The sequence below is a fragment of the Canis aureus genome, chromosome 6 (assembly GCF_053574225.1).
Source record: "Canis aureus isolate CA01 chromosome 6, VMU_Caureus_v.1.0, whole genome shotgun sequence".
NCBI lineage: Eukaryota > Metazoa > Chordata > Mammalia > Carnivora > Canidae > Canis > Canis aureus.
The window spans coordinates 45,847,538-45,861,451 of NC_135616.1; the positions used below are offsets into that span (position 1 = coordinate 45,847,538).

Here is a 13,914-nt window from a genome sequence, read left to right on the forward strand (position 1 = left end):
TAAGGGTCCTTGGCACCCTCTGGTACCCACATATTGTTTGGATCTGTCTATAATTGCTAGTTTACGATGTTCATAAATGTGCTGTCTGAACAATTTAATTTGTAGGAGCATCACGAAAAGGCAACTGAGTCTTCTAAAGTAGATCAAGTAAGTCACATTGACAGGCCCTGCCAAGGGTCAGCTGGAGCATCCCCTGGGAGCATCTCCTCCCACACTCTGTGCCTCATGCAGGGCAGACGGTAGGAGAGGCTGCTATAAACAGGTGTGGAGAACACAAATAAAGACGTGCTTATTGTCCTCACTTTAGGGGACTTAGGTCAAGGACAATTTCACCTACCGGCACCAGGGCTGGGGGTGGTTAACCAGACACCTGGAACTCAGTCAGGCCTCGTACCTCCTCACTGGGCTCTTTCTTCTTTGCTTGTCTTATGAAGTGGTGGTGACACATCATGCTTTTATTGGACCAAATTTGAGAAATTAAAGAGGCACCTGGGTGGCTCAGTTGGTTAAGCCGTAGACTCTTGATTTTAGCTCAGGTTGTGATTGAGCCCTGCATCAGGCTCCACGCTTAGCAGGGAATCTGCTTGAGGATTTCTCTTCCTCTCCTTCTGCCCCTTTCCACCTCTAATAAATAAATCTTTACAAAGTTTTTAAGGAATTAAAACCACATAAGGAAGAACTTAGAATTTGTAACTCTGTGTGGAGATGAATGTAAATAGATGTACCACTGTGATGATTCCACAATATACACAAACACTGAATCTTTGTTGTATGCCTGCAGCTAAGAGAGTGCTATACATCAGTTATACTTCGATTAAAAAAAAGAACTTATCCTCCTTCCGGGTAGCATGGCATCAGACGTCAGAGTCAAGTTCTGGAATCTCTTTCGCAGGGGGGACTTTTAAAGAAGAAACAGACCGATCATCTGTTCTAGATGGTGTCACTCAATCACCAAGTGCCACGTAGCATTGTGTAGCCTCTAGAGCATTTTCATAGAGCATTATAATTTCCCTTACCTCACTGGAGTTTCAAAACCACTTTGTAGATAGAGGTATCGCTGTTGCGTTCAGGAATATGAAGAGAATGGGATGCAACTCAGGCTTGTTCTCTCTAAGATCACACAGCAAGATCACACACAGTAAGAGGCCAAGCCGATATCAGAATATACAGTATTTCACATAAGCAGCCAACAGCAAAGATTAGGGCCAGGTCCCTAACCCTGTAATGGCCCGGGGATCGTTGTAACAGCTCATTTGCTGAAGCACTGGTATGACCGAAGTTAGCTCACTTGATTGTCACCGCAACCCTATGAAGTGGGCACATCCCCAATTCCATTTTTCAGATGAGAAAATTGAGATACGGAGAAAATAACCTGGTTAAGGTCACCCAGCTGGTAAGTTGCAGAGGCAGGATTTAAATCCAGATGGTCTGACTTTGGATCTTAACCACTAACCACACATCTGCAAAAGGAGGTGATGATGTGTGTGACCACGCTTACCACATGCCTCCTGGAGGGTCTCCTTGCTTCTGTAAGGGAGTCAGGTTGGCCCCGAAAAGCAGGGGGACTGCTCCCTCATCGAGGCAGAGTGGGCCGATCCAGAAACTGGCCCCGCATACCAGAAGCCTCTGTGACCTCAAGTCCTGGACTCCCCAGGAGAGGAAGGAGAAGTGTTTAAAGCTGAACCAAAATAATGAGAATGATTGCAGGTGGTCCCTGCTCAGCCCCATGATAATCAGAGGTGCTCGAGGGTGAGGAGCAGCTGGAGCAGCACCCCAGAATTGTGCACCGTGGCTTGGCATTACGGGGTGTCCTCAGACTGTGAGGGCAGGTGCTCGGGCTGGGAGACAGCCGCAGAAAACACAGAAATGCAAACAGAAACTGTTAATAACTCAGATGCATCAAGAGTCAGCTAGTAGCCCTGACACAGTTGGGGCTCCCTTAGCCAACAGAAAAGGAATGGCTTTTGCATTTTTCTTTGAAATTGCTCACTGTGGGCTGGGAGCTGCCATCCCCCAAATGTCAGAGAGGGACAGGGGTCTGGAGAGTTACTGGATGAAGTGATTTGGCCCTGGTAGCGGAAGGTAAATTGGCACAGCTCCGTGAGGCCCGGCTGCTGGGGTAACACGCATGACTGCTCCCGCGACAGCGTGGGTTCTGACACCGGGCCCGGGAGGCCTGGCGGCTCGGAGACTGGGGGTTGGCGCCGAGAGCTGCAGAATTGGACAATCGGACTGTTCACAGTTGGGCCACTTTGGGCTGCTACTAGTTCCGGCTTTTGCTGGATGCTATGTTTCTTTTTCAGAATCCTCTCCATTCAAGGTCCTCTTATCTGTCCTTCTGTTTCCATCCTGGGCCTACACAAAGGATGAGACTAAATGTTCAAGCATCCCCCTCCCCAATATCCAGTCAATTAACTCATTCATTTATTAATTCATCCATTAATCAGTCATGATTAATCATTCCATCATTTACTAGCCCCTGACTATATGCCGAGCCCTGTGCCAGGCACCATATATGCAGCATAAATAGGAGGAAGACACTGTGCTTCCCTCGAGGAGTTTCTAGACCTAATCTGGGAAGTCAAAAGCAAAAATCGGTTTCAGCAAGAGAATAATTAAGCAAGAATCTGTGAGTCGCTGTAATAGAGTCAGGAAGGCAGGGTTGATTCTAATTATTTAATAGTCCCTCAGAAAATTGTTCCTGGTTGCTGTCCTGTGATGTCCCATACCTTATACTTCAGACATACATACCTCCATGTCTTCAGAGAGATGGAAGCAGTTGCCTGGGAATGGATTGGATTCCAGGTCCCTGGTTTCCTAGTGGCTTCCACCTGAGGCTTTTCCAGCTTTCCTGGCCCACTGAGGGCCTCAGACAGAGCATGACAAGGAAGGCCAGCATACCCAGGTCTTCCACCAGTGGGGGCAAAAATTCAGTGTGTAGGAGTGGGGACAAATTCCTGGGAGCAAGCATTTTTAAAAAAGAAATCTCATTATGGAGAATGCTTTTGTGAGTGTCTGCTACATTCTGGGGATTTCATATCTATTGTCTGCCATCTTGGAACAAGGCTGCAAGATGGACACTGTTACCTCTACTTGCACACACAGCAATCTGAAGCCCAAAGAGGTTAAATAACCCATTCCAGCTCTCATGGCTGGATAAGGACCTAGCAGGTGTTTGAACTCATGTAGTGGGGATTCCCCCCAAATAGAAGGCTCTGGTCAGTTGTTTCACAGATGACTGTGTAACTGGGCCACCCAGGCTTGGACAAAAAGATTGACCCAAGAATTTCCATGGAGAGATCAGTCGGCTGAACTGTGATTCTTTTAAAAATATATATTTTTTACTTATTCATGAGAGAGAGAGAGAGAGCATTAGCAGGGGCAGAGGGAGAGGGAGAAGCAGACCCTCTCACCCCAAGCAGGGAGCCCAACATGGAGCTCGATCCAAGGACCCTGGGATCATGACCTGAGCTGAAGGTAAACACTTAACAGTCTGAGCCACCCAGGCACCCCTGAACTGTGTGATTCTTGATGAAAGAATGATTTTGAGTTTTTTTTTTTTTTTTTTTTTGGGCTTCTGGGTTTTGTTCATTGATTTAAGGAGAGGGGGTAGAGAACCAGTGCTCTGCCCTACATTCTTGGAGGGGGAAATAACTTGAAACTGTGTTAGTAGCTATAGCTGGAATTATTTTAGATTTACCTGATGGTTTATTAGATTTACCTGATGAGTCACAGAGCAAGTACCTGATAAAGGACATGTGAATGATGATGAGGCAGAGGAGGGGTCTGCTGGGGAGTGCACATCCCATAGCAGGGGCCTCAGGGCTTAGAGCAGGGGGAGGTGGGAGGGCTTGGGTTACCCAATGGGGTAAAGGATGTTCCTGACATAAGGTGAAGGATGATGCTGAAAGCAGCAGCTTCATTCTTTGCTTAGAGCTGGCCTAGAGGGAAGGAGATGGCAGGGCAGGCCTCACTCACAGATTACAGAGTTTTAGTCTTTGAGCGAAGCTTTGAGATTATATAAACTATCTGTCTTATTTTCCAGAAGAAGAAACTGGAAGGTAAAGTGACTTTTCCTATTAGAAAGTAGTTAGAAATACAGCTGAGTCTCTGTTGCCGATTTTTCAACTCCCTATCATGTGCTATTTCTATTGTACCATGCTTTAGACCACAGGTCAGCAAACTCTTTCAATAAAGGGCCAAACAGTAAATATTTTGGACTTTCTGAACCATGCAGCCTCTGTGGCTTCTACTCAACTGCTGCTATGGCCCTGAAGCAGACACTGGCAACACGTAGATAGAAGGGTGAGACGTGTTCCAATAAAACTTTATTTTCAAAAAGCAAGGGGCAGGGACACCTGGGTGGCACAGTCAGTTGAGTGCTGACTCTTGGTTTCAGCTCATATCTGATCTCAGGGTCGTGGAATCGAGCCCTGCATCAATTTCCTCACTCAGCATGGAGTCTGCTTGAGTTTCTCTCTCCCCTTTCCCTTACATTCTCTCTCTCTCTCTCTCTCTCTCTCTAATAAATTTTTAAAAAATCAGGTGGCAGGCTGGATTAGGGTTGCAAGCCATAGTTTGCTGACCCCTGATCTGGATATTTTCCTTCTTCAAATTCCATAGTAAGGAGATGGTCACAGTTTAGAGCCAGTGATTGGTAGTTTGGAGGACACATCTTCACCTTCCAAAATTCAGGGCACTGAAAGAAGCCAAGGCTCTATCCTGCATCCTTAAAACAGCAAAAAGAAATAGGATGCCAGCTCTGTGAACTTGAACAAAAAGAGATCATTTGAAGGAAAAAAGGAGTGAAGAGAGACAACCCTGATAATTAGTACTTTCTAGCTCAAAAAGAATCACTAATGAGGAGTGATGTCCAATTATAAGGCAGAGGTAATGCATGTCAATTTCCCAATTTACCTCCAGCCAGCATCTTCTTAATGTTAGAATGGGTTCAGATTATTGTTGATTGGAGAACCAAAACAGGTAGATAATTATCCCCCAGAACCATTCTTCTTACACTCTCAAGGGCAAATGGGTTCAAAAAAATTCATTCAATGGCTGGAAGGTATCTTGCCATATTATAATTCAGCTCTTGTGGGGAAGAACGTCCAAGGAAAGGGATGTAGGTAAGGGAGAGCATTCAGGGGGCAAAGATGGAGGGAGAAGTAGTGAAAAGTTGAGAAGTTCTTTACGCAGTTTTATATTAAATAGGAGAACTTCTTTCCTTAAGACTTTGCAGGGAAGGGTTTATATTTCAAACTTGGAATCTTAGGATCCTTTATAGGTTAAATATCCAAAGCAATAACTTTCTTTAATGGCATCTTTTTGTCTTTGGAATTTAAATCATTCTGGTAGATCAATATTATCTCCACTTGATAAGAGGAATGACTTGCAAACCTTTTAAGATTCAGGATTTTTCAAAGAAAAGACTCCAAAGGGGCTCACCGTTCTGTGGCATTTGCTAACTTGAAAATATCTTGAATGTAAAGAGTCATAGAGCTATATTTTATTGCCCTCTTCCAGTTCTGAGAGTAAAGTGTATGTAACTACAGCCTCTCCCAACTGCCTGTTTTCCATTGTGGAAATTAATAAGAGTTCTTGCAGCTTGGAAGATACACAGATCCCCTTGAACCTTCCAGCCTTAGTCATCACATCCATTGGCCAGGGAGGCAAGTGGCAGCAGCAACTATGGCATCGGGAATTTTAAAGTCGATTATAAGACCTCTTAGATGCACCATTTAATGCAAAACTAGTATAGCTTATATATTGGTTCAAAACAAATAATTTTTCATGACCCCTTCAAGAGCTCAGAGGAGAAGTTCAGATGATAACTACTATTACAAGCACCTGGGAAGGATCATGTAGTGGTATTGGCTATGTCTTCAAGATTCTCAACCAACTCTTCTTATGCCCAAAGTCAGTGATCTCCTGGGCTTTAAGTCTATGAGTCTACACTACTCATATGAGTACCTCTCTGACACTCACTTCATTGGCTCCGTGTCTTCTCCAATCAGGGTGCTTTTGACTACCCTGATAGGCGGTTAGAAATTGCTAATCTTGGGGTACCTGAGTGGCTTTTCAGTTAAGCATCTGCCTTCGGCTTAGGTCATGATCTCAGGGTCCTGGGATCGAGCCTTGCACCTCTCAGGGTCCTGGGATCCTGGGATCCTCCCTGCTCAGGGGGAGTCTGCTTCTCCCTCTCTCTCTCTCTCTGCTCCTCTCCACTGCTAGTGCTCATTGTCCTTCCTTCTCTCAAATAATTGTAAGAAAAAAATCTTTTAAAAAATTGCTGATCATCCCCATTAGGTGATCTCAACTTACTTTTGGACTCTGTGAAGTGAATTTTGATTGCTGGGAGCTGATTCCTTTTTATCCAAGAAGAAAGAATATGGAAACATTTCTGCCGTGCCCTTCACATTTGATTGATACTTTTCACTTTGAAAGCTAATTATATCTGATGTGAAGGCAAAATGGAATTCAGAAATATGGGTGTTCTCTTCATGAATTTTCACTCTGAAAATGTGGGTCATCTGTTCAGCTTTTTTCACCTCAATTTACTTACCGACCAGCTAAGGTAACATTCTTTGTCCCCTTAAGAAGAATGAGTTATGGAACTGACCATTAAAACCCAGGATCTCACAGAATCTCAGCCCAGGAAGTTTGCTCTGTCCAGCTCTTCACTCATTGCAGGGATGCTTTTCACAGCATCCTTGACACAATTCATGGACTGGAGTCCTCCCTTTTCAAGACATCCATTTCATTTACAAATAGGTCTAATTGTTAGAACCTCCTTTCTTCTACTCAGACACATTCCTATGATACCTATCTGTTGGGTTTAGTTCTGCCCTTTGAAGCAAAGCAAATCAGATGGAATTTCAACTCTTCCACCTGACTTCTGTCTTACGAGCATATGTGTAAGTGGTTTCAGACGTACCATAGAAGAGCGCTTAGAGAAAAAGTGAATGTGTTGTGACATTTGCTGTGGTCATTCCAGTTATCAGTGAGCTCTCAGTTAAATAAATAAACAAAACATGTTCCAATGGAGAGAGAAAAATTTGGTTGTGCTTGTTCAATATGTTAGGCTTCTGAGACACAGGTAACCCAGTTCCTGTACCACATGTTACCAAATCCTGCCTAGATGGTGGCTTCTCTGCCATCTGTAATGTTCACACACCTAATGAGATGATTGTATTCTTAGTTTGACCAGAAAGTAAAGGACAGTCCTATAAGACTTTTGGATAAGATATCTCACATATATTTATAGACGTCAGCACTTATCATCAAGAGATGACAGCACCTGTTAGGAGAAATTTTTATCAAAGCTTCCCCACCCCCACCCTTTGGGGAATGGAGGAAGTATTGTTTATTTATTTATTCAATAAATATTTGTTGAGTATCTATTATGTGCCAGGCAATGTTCTAGATGTCTATGTCACATCACAGAACGAACAGACAACAATCCTTGGCCCTATAAGGCTTACAAACCAAGGAGGGGATTTAAAAATGAGCAATAGATGGGCAGCCCGGGTGGCTCAGCAGTTTAGTGCTGCCTTCAGCCTATGGCGTGATCCTGGAGACCCGGGATGAAGTCCCACATTGGGCTCTCTGTGTGGAGCCTGCTTCTCCCTCTGCCTGTGTCTCTGCCTCTCTCCCTCTCTCTCTCTCTCTCTGGGTCTCTCATAAATAAATAAATAAATAAATAAATAAATAAATAAATAAATAAATAATCTTTTTTAAAAATGAGCAATAGATCATCAAAATAAACAAGTAAATTTCATTGTAGGTTCAAAAGAGGCAGGTGCTTCAACAAATAAAGAACAGAATGAGGTTAGGGGCAGGAACACTGTGAGGGAGAGGTGAAGGTGGCAGTTGTAGGTAGGGTGTCAAGGTGGAGCTCCTGAGATATGACAGACGAGGACACTTACTGGGATGACCAGGGAAGTAGGGAAAAAACCAAGAGAAAGCAAAACATAAAAATGTTAGCTAAAGTACTTCAAATTCATGAGCTACTGTTAGAATGCTGCTGTTATTTGGACCTTGTGACTAGTAGCTAAGAAAGGAGGTCTCATCTTGGGTGTGTAGGTCTGCTTGACCAGGTGGGAGAAGTGAGATGTTTATATCTGCTGTGCCCAGTGTGGTGAGATCCCAAGGGTGGAGTGACACAAAGGCAATTGGTTTTATTGTAAAGCTCTGGAGAATCCGACAGGTGAATCTGTATGGTCAGAGTCCCACCCAAGTGATGAGCCTAGGGTAAGAAGGATGGATCTGATCCAAGATGGAGCCACAACAGTACAGAAGAGGAGAGTGGGGCCACCCGTGTGACCACAGACGAGAAAAAGACAGAAGGAAGAATTCCTAGTTCCATCTATTTCTACTAAGAAGTAAATGGATAAAATAAGTAAACATATAGAAATTGGGTAAAATATGCATCTCAGGCAGCATTTATCTGCACTGAGAGTGCAAGCAGAGTAAATCAGGGAGAGAAATCAGGTACACTCCCCCAAACTGTGCTGAGAAGGAGGTGTTTACACATTCTCTTAGTTTCTACCATGACTAGACATTAGAAATATTGTGCCCAGGGCCTAAATCCTAAGGAAACTCACGCTGAGCCAACAGACAAGATGTAAATTATAAAAGTATGCCTTGGGGCACCTGAGAGGCTCAGTGGTTGAGTGTTTGCCTTTGGTTCAGGTCGTTATCCCGGGGTCCTGGGATTGAGTCCCACATCGGTCTCCCCATAGGGAGTGTGCTTTTCCCTCTGCCTATGTCTCTGCCTCTCTGTGTGTGTCTCTCATGAATAAATAAATAAAAGTTTTCTTAAAAGGGATGCCTTGTATCTAGAAAGACAAAGGACAGAGACTTTGTCAGAAGAAACCACTACCTCAAGTGTTAAAGGTCTATTAAAAAGGACACCAAATAATAGGGAGCACATAAAGGGATGTCTTGTCCTTTGAGTTTTAGGGTCCATATTTGTGGCATTTCTCCATGGTGGACTGTATACTGCCCTGATCTCCCCTCTACCACAGGATGGCTTTCTCCGCACTGAAATGAATTTTGTGTGCTCTCGTGGGAAAGAACTAGAGAAACCACAGAGCTGGGAGGAGTTTAGGTCATAGGAACACACTTTAATGGATGGAATCCACTTCAACCACGCTTTTACTCTTAAGGACCTGGGACAGCTCGTTTCACCCATCAGGCTCTTAGACAAGGAATCTAGGGCCCCAAGAAAATATCTGAGAACTGAAAGATATATCAACCCAAAATAAAGCTATAAAATTAAAATTGATAAATATTTAATTTGCAGAACATGACATGATGAGCACATCTTTCATTGCTAAATTTAGTGTTAACACTGCATTTAAATACAATGTATGGATGGTGTATTTTGTCTTTACAAGAATTCCTACATAGACGCAAGAGCTGCCAGGAAACCAACGTCTATCCTGATTCAAATTACACGTAGCCAAATAATTTCAAAAGCAGCATTATAATTTTAAAATTTGTAGTGAAAGAAAGAAAGAAAGAAAGAAAGAAAGAAAGAAAGAAAGAAAGAAAGAAAAAGAAAGAAAGGTTAAAAATGCCTTCTAATGTGAGATGTGGGTATATTATTTTTAAAAGATTATTTATTTGAGGGAGAGAGTGTGTGTGTGAGTGGAGGGTCATGGTGGGGGGAGGGTGAGAGGAAGAGAATCTCAAGCAGACTCCCTACTAGCACATAGCCTGACACAGCGCTCGATCTCACAACCCTGAGATCATGACTTGAGCCAAAACCAAGAATCAGTTGCTCATCCAGCTGTGCCACCCAGGCGCCCCAGGGATGTGGGTACATTATAATACCTGTGATGTGGAGTGGGGTTGGGACTTCCAAAAGTAATTCTAGGGGCTAAGAAGGTGTGAACAAAGCCTGGATCCGAGGTCCTGTGGTGGATGGCGGGCGGACAAGGACCCATTTCATCTGCATACTTGGGAAGCCAAGGGATATAGAGATAAAATAGCAATTAGCTTTAGAGAACAGATTTCCAGCTCAGGCGCCAGTGTTCTGCTTGAGGCAAGCCTCCTTGCTGCCTCGTCCTGTGCTCTGATTCTGCCCAACCCCCAACGCTCACCTCTACCCCCCTCTTCTTTCCATAACGTGGCCTCATTCATTTCCTTCAGTAGCTCTTTTCTGGAACAAATTCTCACATAGCAATCCTTTCCAGAATGCTACAGTGACAGAGTTCTCAAAGGCTTTGATTGATGGGATTGGAAACACTCTTTCTTTTTGGAAATATTTATATTTGATCCCTTTTGGACAGACTGTGCATAGCCAGAGCTTATCACATTGCTGGAAATCATGGGCCGACTCGAAGAGACAGCAACCCTGAGTCGGCCGAGGCCTGGGAGAGTAAAGATTAATATCCATTTGTGCTTTGCCATCCTCAAGCCCTGATAACTGTAAATAACGTTTGGAAAAGATCGGGGTGCATCATGATCTATTACATGGTGGCTGTGATTCTGGTTGTTATGTCTTCTACGGAGATTTATCTTTCTCTGCAGTGACACAAATCATGGTCCTCGCCTGACACTCTGGAATGTACATATGATCTGCTGACTGTAACAGTGATGAATTTATGTTTATATCATCACATTTTTCACCTGAGCTAAGCCTGACCTCTTGCTCCAATTTGGAGATGTATTGAACATAAATTTTTGAAAAATCTCTTTGGTTTTGCCAGCATTATAATAAGACCCTCTTTTCCACTTCCTGGGGGTGGAAGTGGGGGCAATGAGAAACGATGCAGATCATGAGAAGGTCCAAACTGAGATAAAAACATTTTCTCAATTTTTTCTTACCTGTTATTCTTTTTGCATAAATAGTGTAGTGAGTAAGAGATCAGTACAGACCCGCCTTGTTCCAGCAATCAGCATCCTTATTGAGTAGAAGAGAGCCTTGGCAGTTTGATCTTTCAAAATCTAAAAACCAAGGAGAGTCTGCTAATCTCTCTCTGGGTCTTTATTTGAAGTATGTGTGGGCTTTTGTGGACAAGTGTTTGTGTCTGTGTGTATATATACACTGGTTCCACGAGTGGGGCAGGCAGTTGAACCCAGGCTTTTTCAGGGTGTCCTTTCCTGCAGCAGTTTTCTCTGTGATGGGGTTCAGAGACCTGCAACAAGGTCTTTGGGAAGTTCTACATGAAAATGGTATATTTCTTTGGATTGCATTCTTTTCTGTGAAGTGTGGGAACAGTAGGAAATGAAAAAAAGGAAACAAGAAAAAAGAAAAAAAAGAAAATCTCATCCTTCCTGTCTGGAATGATAGCTCAGATTTTATTTGAATTGATTGCCTTTTTTTCATTCATATGAGGAATCCAAGGGTCTTGGGTCAAGAGATAGTATTTTAATATTTGAGGTGCAATTATTCACATTTAAAATGGATAACTCAGGAAGGAAACAGCTGCATTTTAGACTCAAAACTTTTTCCTTTTTTAGGTATTTGTCCTAGATTCTCACTCTTCAGACCGAAAATGAAATAATGCTCCAACATAGTGAAGCAGTGCAGAGGGTGAATTTGTCCCAGGTTCCACCTGGGTTAGAGCACCACTGGCCCCTCCCCCCGGTGAGTGAGGGACTCCAGGCATGCCTCACCTGACCCCCTCATGGTGTCCTTGCTCCCCCACAGATCGTCCCCTGTTTTCAAATGCCTGTCAACGAGCTGAGATGACAAATTTGCCTGTGTTAATGTGCTGAAGTGATAGGCATTTTAGCTGACGGCTCCTGGAACCCACTCTGCCTGAGCGGCCTGAGCCTGCCCTGACTTCAGGGGCGGGATTTCCGGGGGGGTGGTGAGTCCAGGCAAAAGTGGAAGCACACTGGTGTTGGTGACACCCCTCATCTCACCCAACAAAGAACATACCGTCTCCTCTCTGCCTTATTTTTCTAATTTTTAGATGTAGAATTCTGAGTCACTCAAAACAATAGAAATTTCACAAGCGTTCTCAAAAGTGACATTAATTTGCTAATTTAAAACCCAGATGAAGTGGAATGACAATGAATTTTCACTACATACCAGTACTTTGTCATATATAGTGGGTTATTAATACCACCCCAGAGCCTTTGCCAATACCATTCTCCACCACATTCTACTTTTCATAAACATCTTAGCTCATCCAGCCTAGCATAACTCCTAATACTTTATATAACCATGAAATTCAACACGCCACCTTCATTGGATAGTCCTTTGTCAAAGCCCGATCTTTCTCAAACTCACTTCACATGACAACAACATTAATTGCTATTTTATGCACAGACACAGACAGACTTCTTCACAAGTTTACTTCTTGGTAACTTACAAGTGCGCTGGTTGACAGCATCCTCAATTAGCAGAGTCATTTCCATATCCTGGACATATACATTGATCAGAAAAGATGACAATTTATTTTTAGACAGACGCAGACTGCATATTTTAAATATCCTTCCCATTTGGCAAAAATGGTGTTGTAGCTAATGTATGTACAATATTTCCAAAAACATTGGTACTTTCCCATAAATATCTTCCATATTTTTTTTTCAGTGAGTAATAAAAAAGGTTGAGGTGGGATGTGTTTTATCCCAGCACATTATATCATTCCTATTTTTCCTCTTGGTTGGATGGCAGTCAGGGGCGCTGATGCCAAGCTTTGGAAGCAACAGCATCTGGCTCCTTGGCAGAGCCTGCGGGTAGACTTGTTGCCAGCCTCTAAGCTGTGTCTGGGTCTGTTGCATGGTTTGGCTGCAGATGGACTCTCTGGGTTGCCTCGTGCTTCTGGAAGCCAGTCCTGGCTTTCCTTTGATTCTGAGGACTTTACTCATTTTTATTCATTTGTGAAGAAGGGCCCATCCAAATGCTTTACGAAACCAACCCTGGAGAACATTAACGGATCAAATTTTGCCTTTAAAAAGGCAGAGGTCAGTGGTGTCTTTGGACAGGGGCCTGGCTATCAGAAGGTAGGCCTATGTGTGTCCACATGTCTTTTAGCAACTTCTGTTCGAAGGAGTTTGGAGAGAGGCCACTTATGTGTTGCCATCTTTCCTTCCCCCCAGGACGAGACTGTGTGGTTACCTGGAAGGACAGAAACACGGGGAGAGCTCCGACTTCCTCTGATCAATGCCATGTCCCCTTCCTTTTGTTTTTGCAGTGGATCAGACCACGAGAGAATGAATACACAACGGAGCCCTCTCGTCTTCTCTCCTCTTCCATGTGATTGCCCGGGTGAGTAGGGAATTGTACCCTGGCCGCTTCTAGAAAAGGGTGAACAGCAAGTCTTCATTCAGTCTGGACTCAGTGCACGTATCGGAGCCAGATCACGTCCATTGGTGTTCCCTGAGACTCTGGCCCCTGGGGAAAGGTGATCCGATTTTCTTAGCATTGTGAAATGCTGTCATTGTTTGGTTTTGTTATGTTTTGATTACTCAGAGCTGCTAAAAAATTCCATGTCCTGCACACACACACATATACACACACACACACACACACCCATACCTTAATGAAAATATAATTTATTTTTATTTTAATGATTTTTACAAAAGCATCATGGTATTTCTTGAGTACATCCACTCCCCCATCAATTCCTTTCTTAGCAGCTATGCATTGAGCACCTAGCCTTTGTCTAACAGGAAGTCCTTCTCTCATGGAGTTGGCCCTCTATGGGGGGGGGGGGGGGGGAGGAAGATGGGAAGTAAGTACCAGATCAATTGGCAAGAACATTTCAGATAGAGACAGTGCTATGGTGTAAACAAAACCGAGTCATTTGGTGAAGAGTGTTGGTGGGTAAGAGGGGTGCTACTTAAGGCTGACTGCCATGGGTTATTCAAGGAAGCAATGTCTCATTAAAGACCCAAATGATGAAAAGGAGCCAACCAATATGGGAGAGCAGTGCCCCTGGAAGAGGAAGGAGC

The 13,914-nt window shown here is 43.6% G+C and overlaps 1 long non-coding RNA gene across 1 annotated transcript in view; it reads left to right on the forward strand.

Annotated features, from left to right (window-relative positions):
• Nucleotides 1–13,914, forward strand: part of LOC144315190 (uncharacterized) — a 42,358-nt gene that overhangs the window by 17,532 nt on the left and 10,912 nt on the right. Inside the window, exon 3 of the long non-coding RNA XR_013380950.1 lies at nt 13,155–13,228. This is a non-coding gene — a long non-coding RNA (uncharacterized LOC144315190). The remainder of the gene's footprint in view (nt 1–13,154; nt 13,229–13,914) is intronic.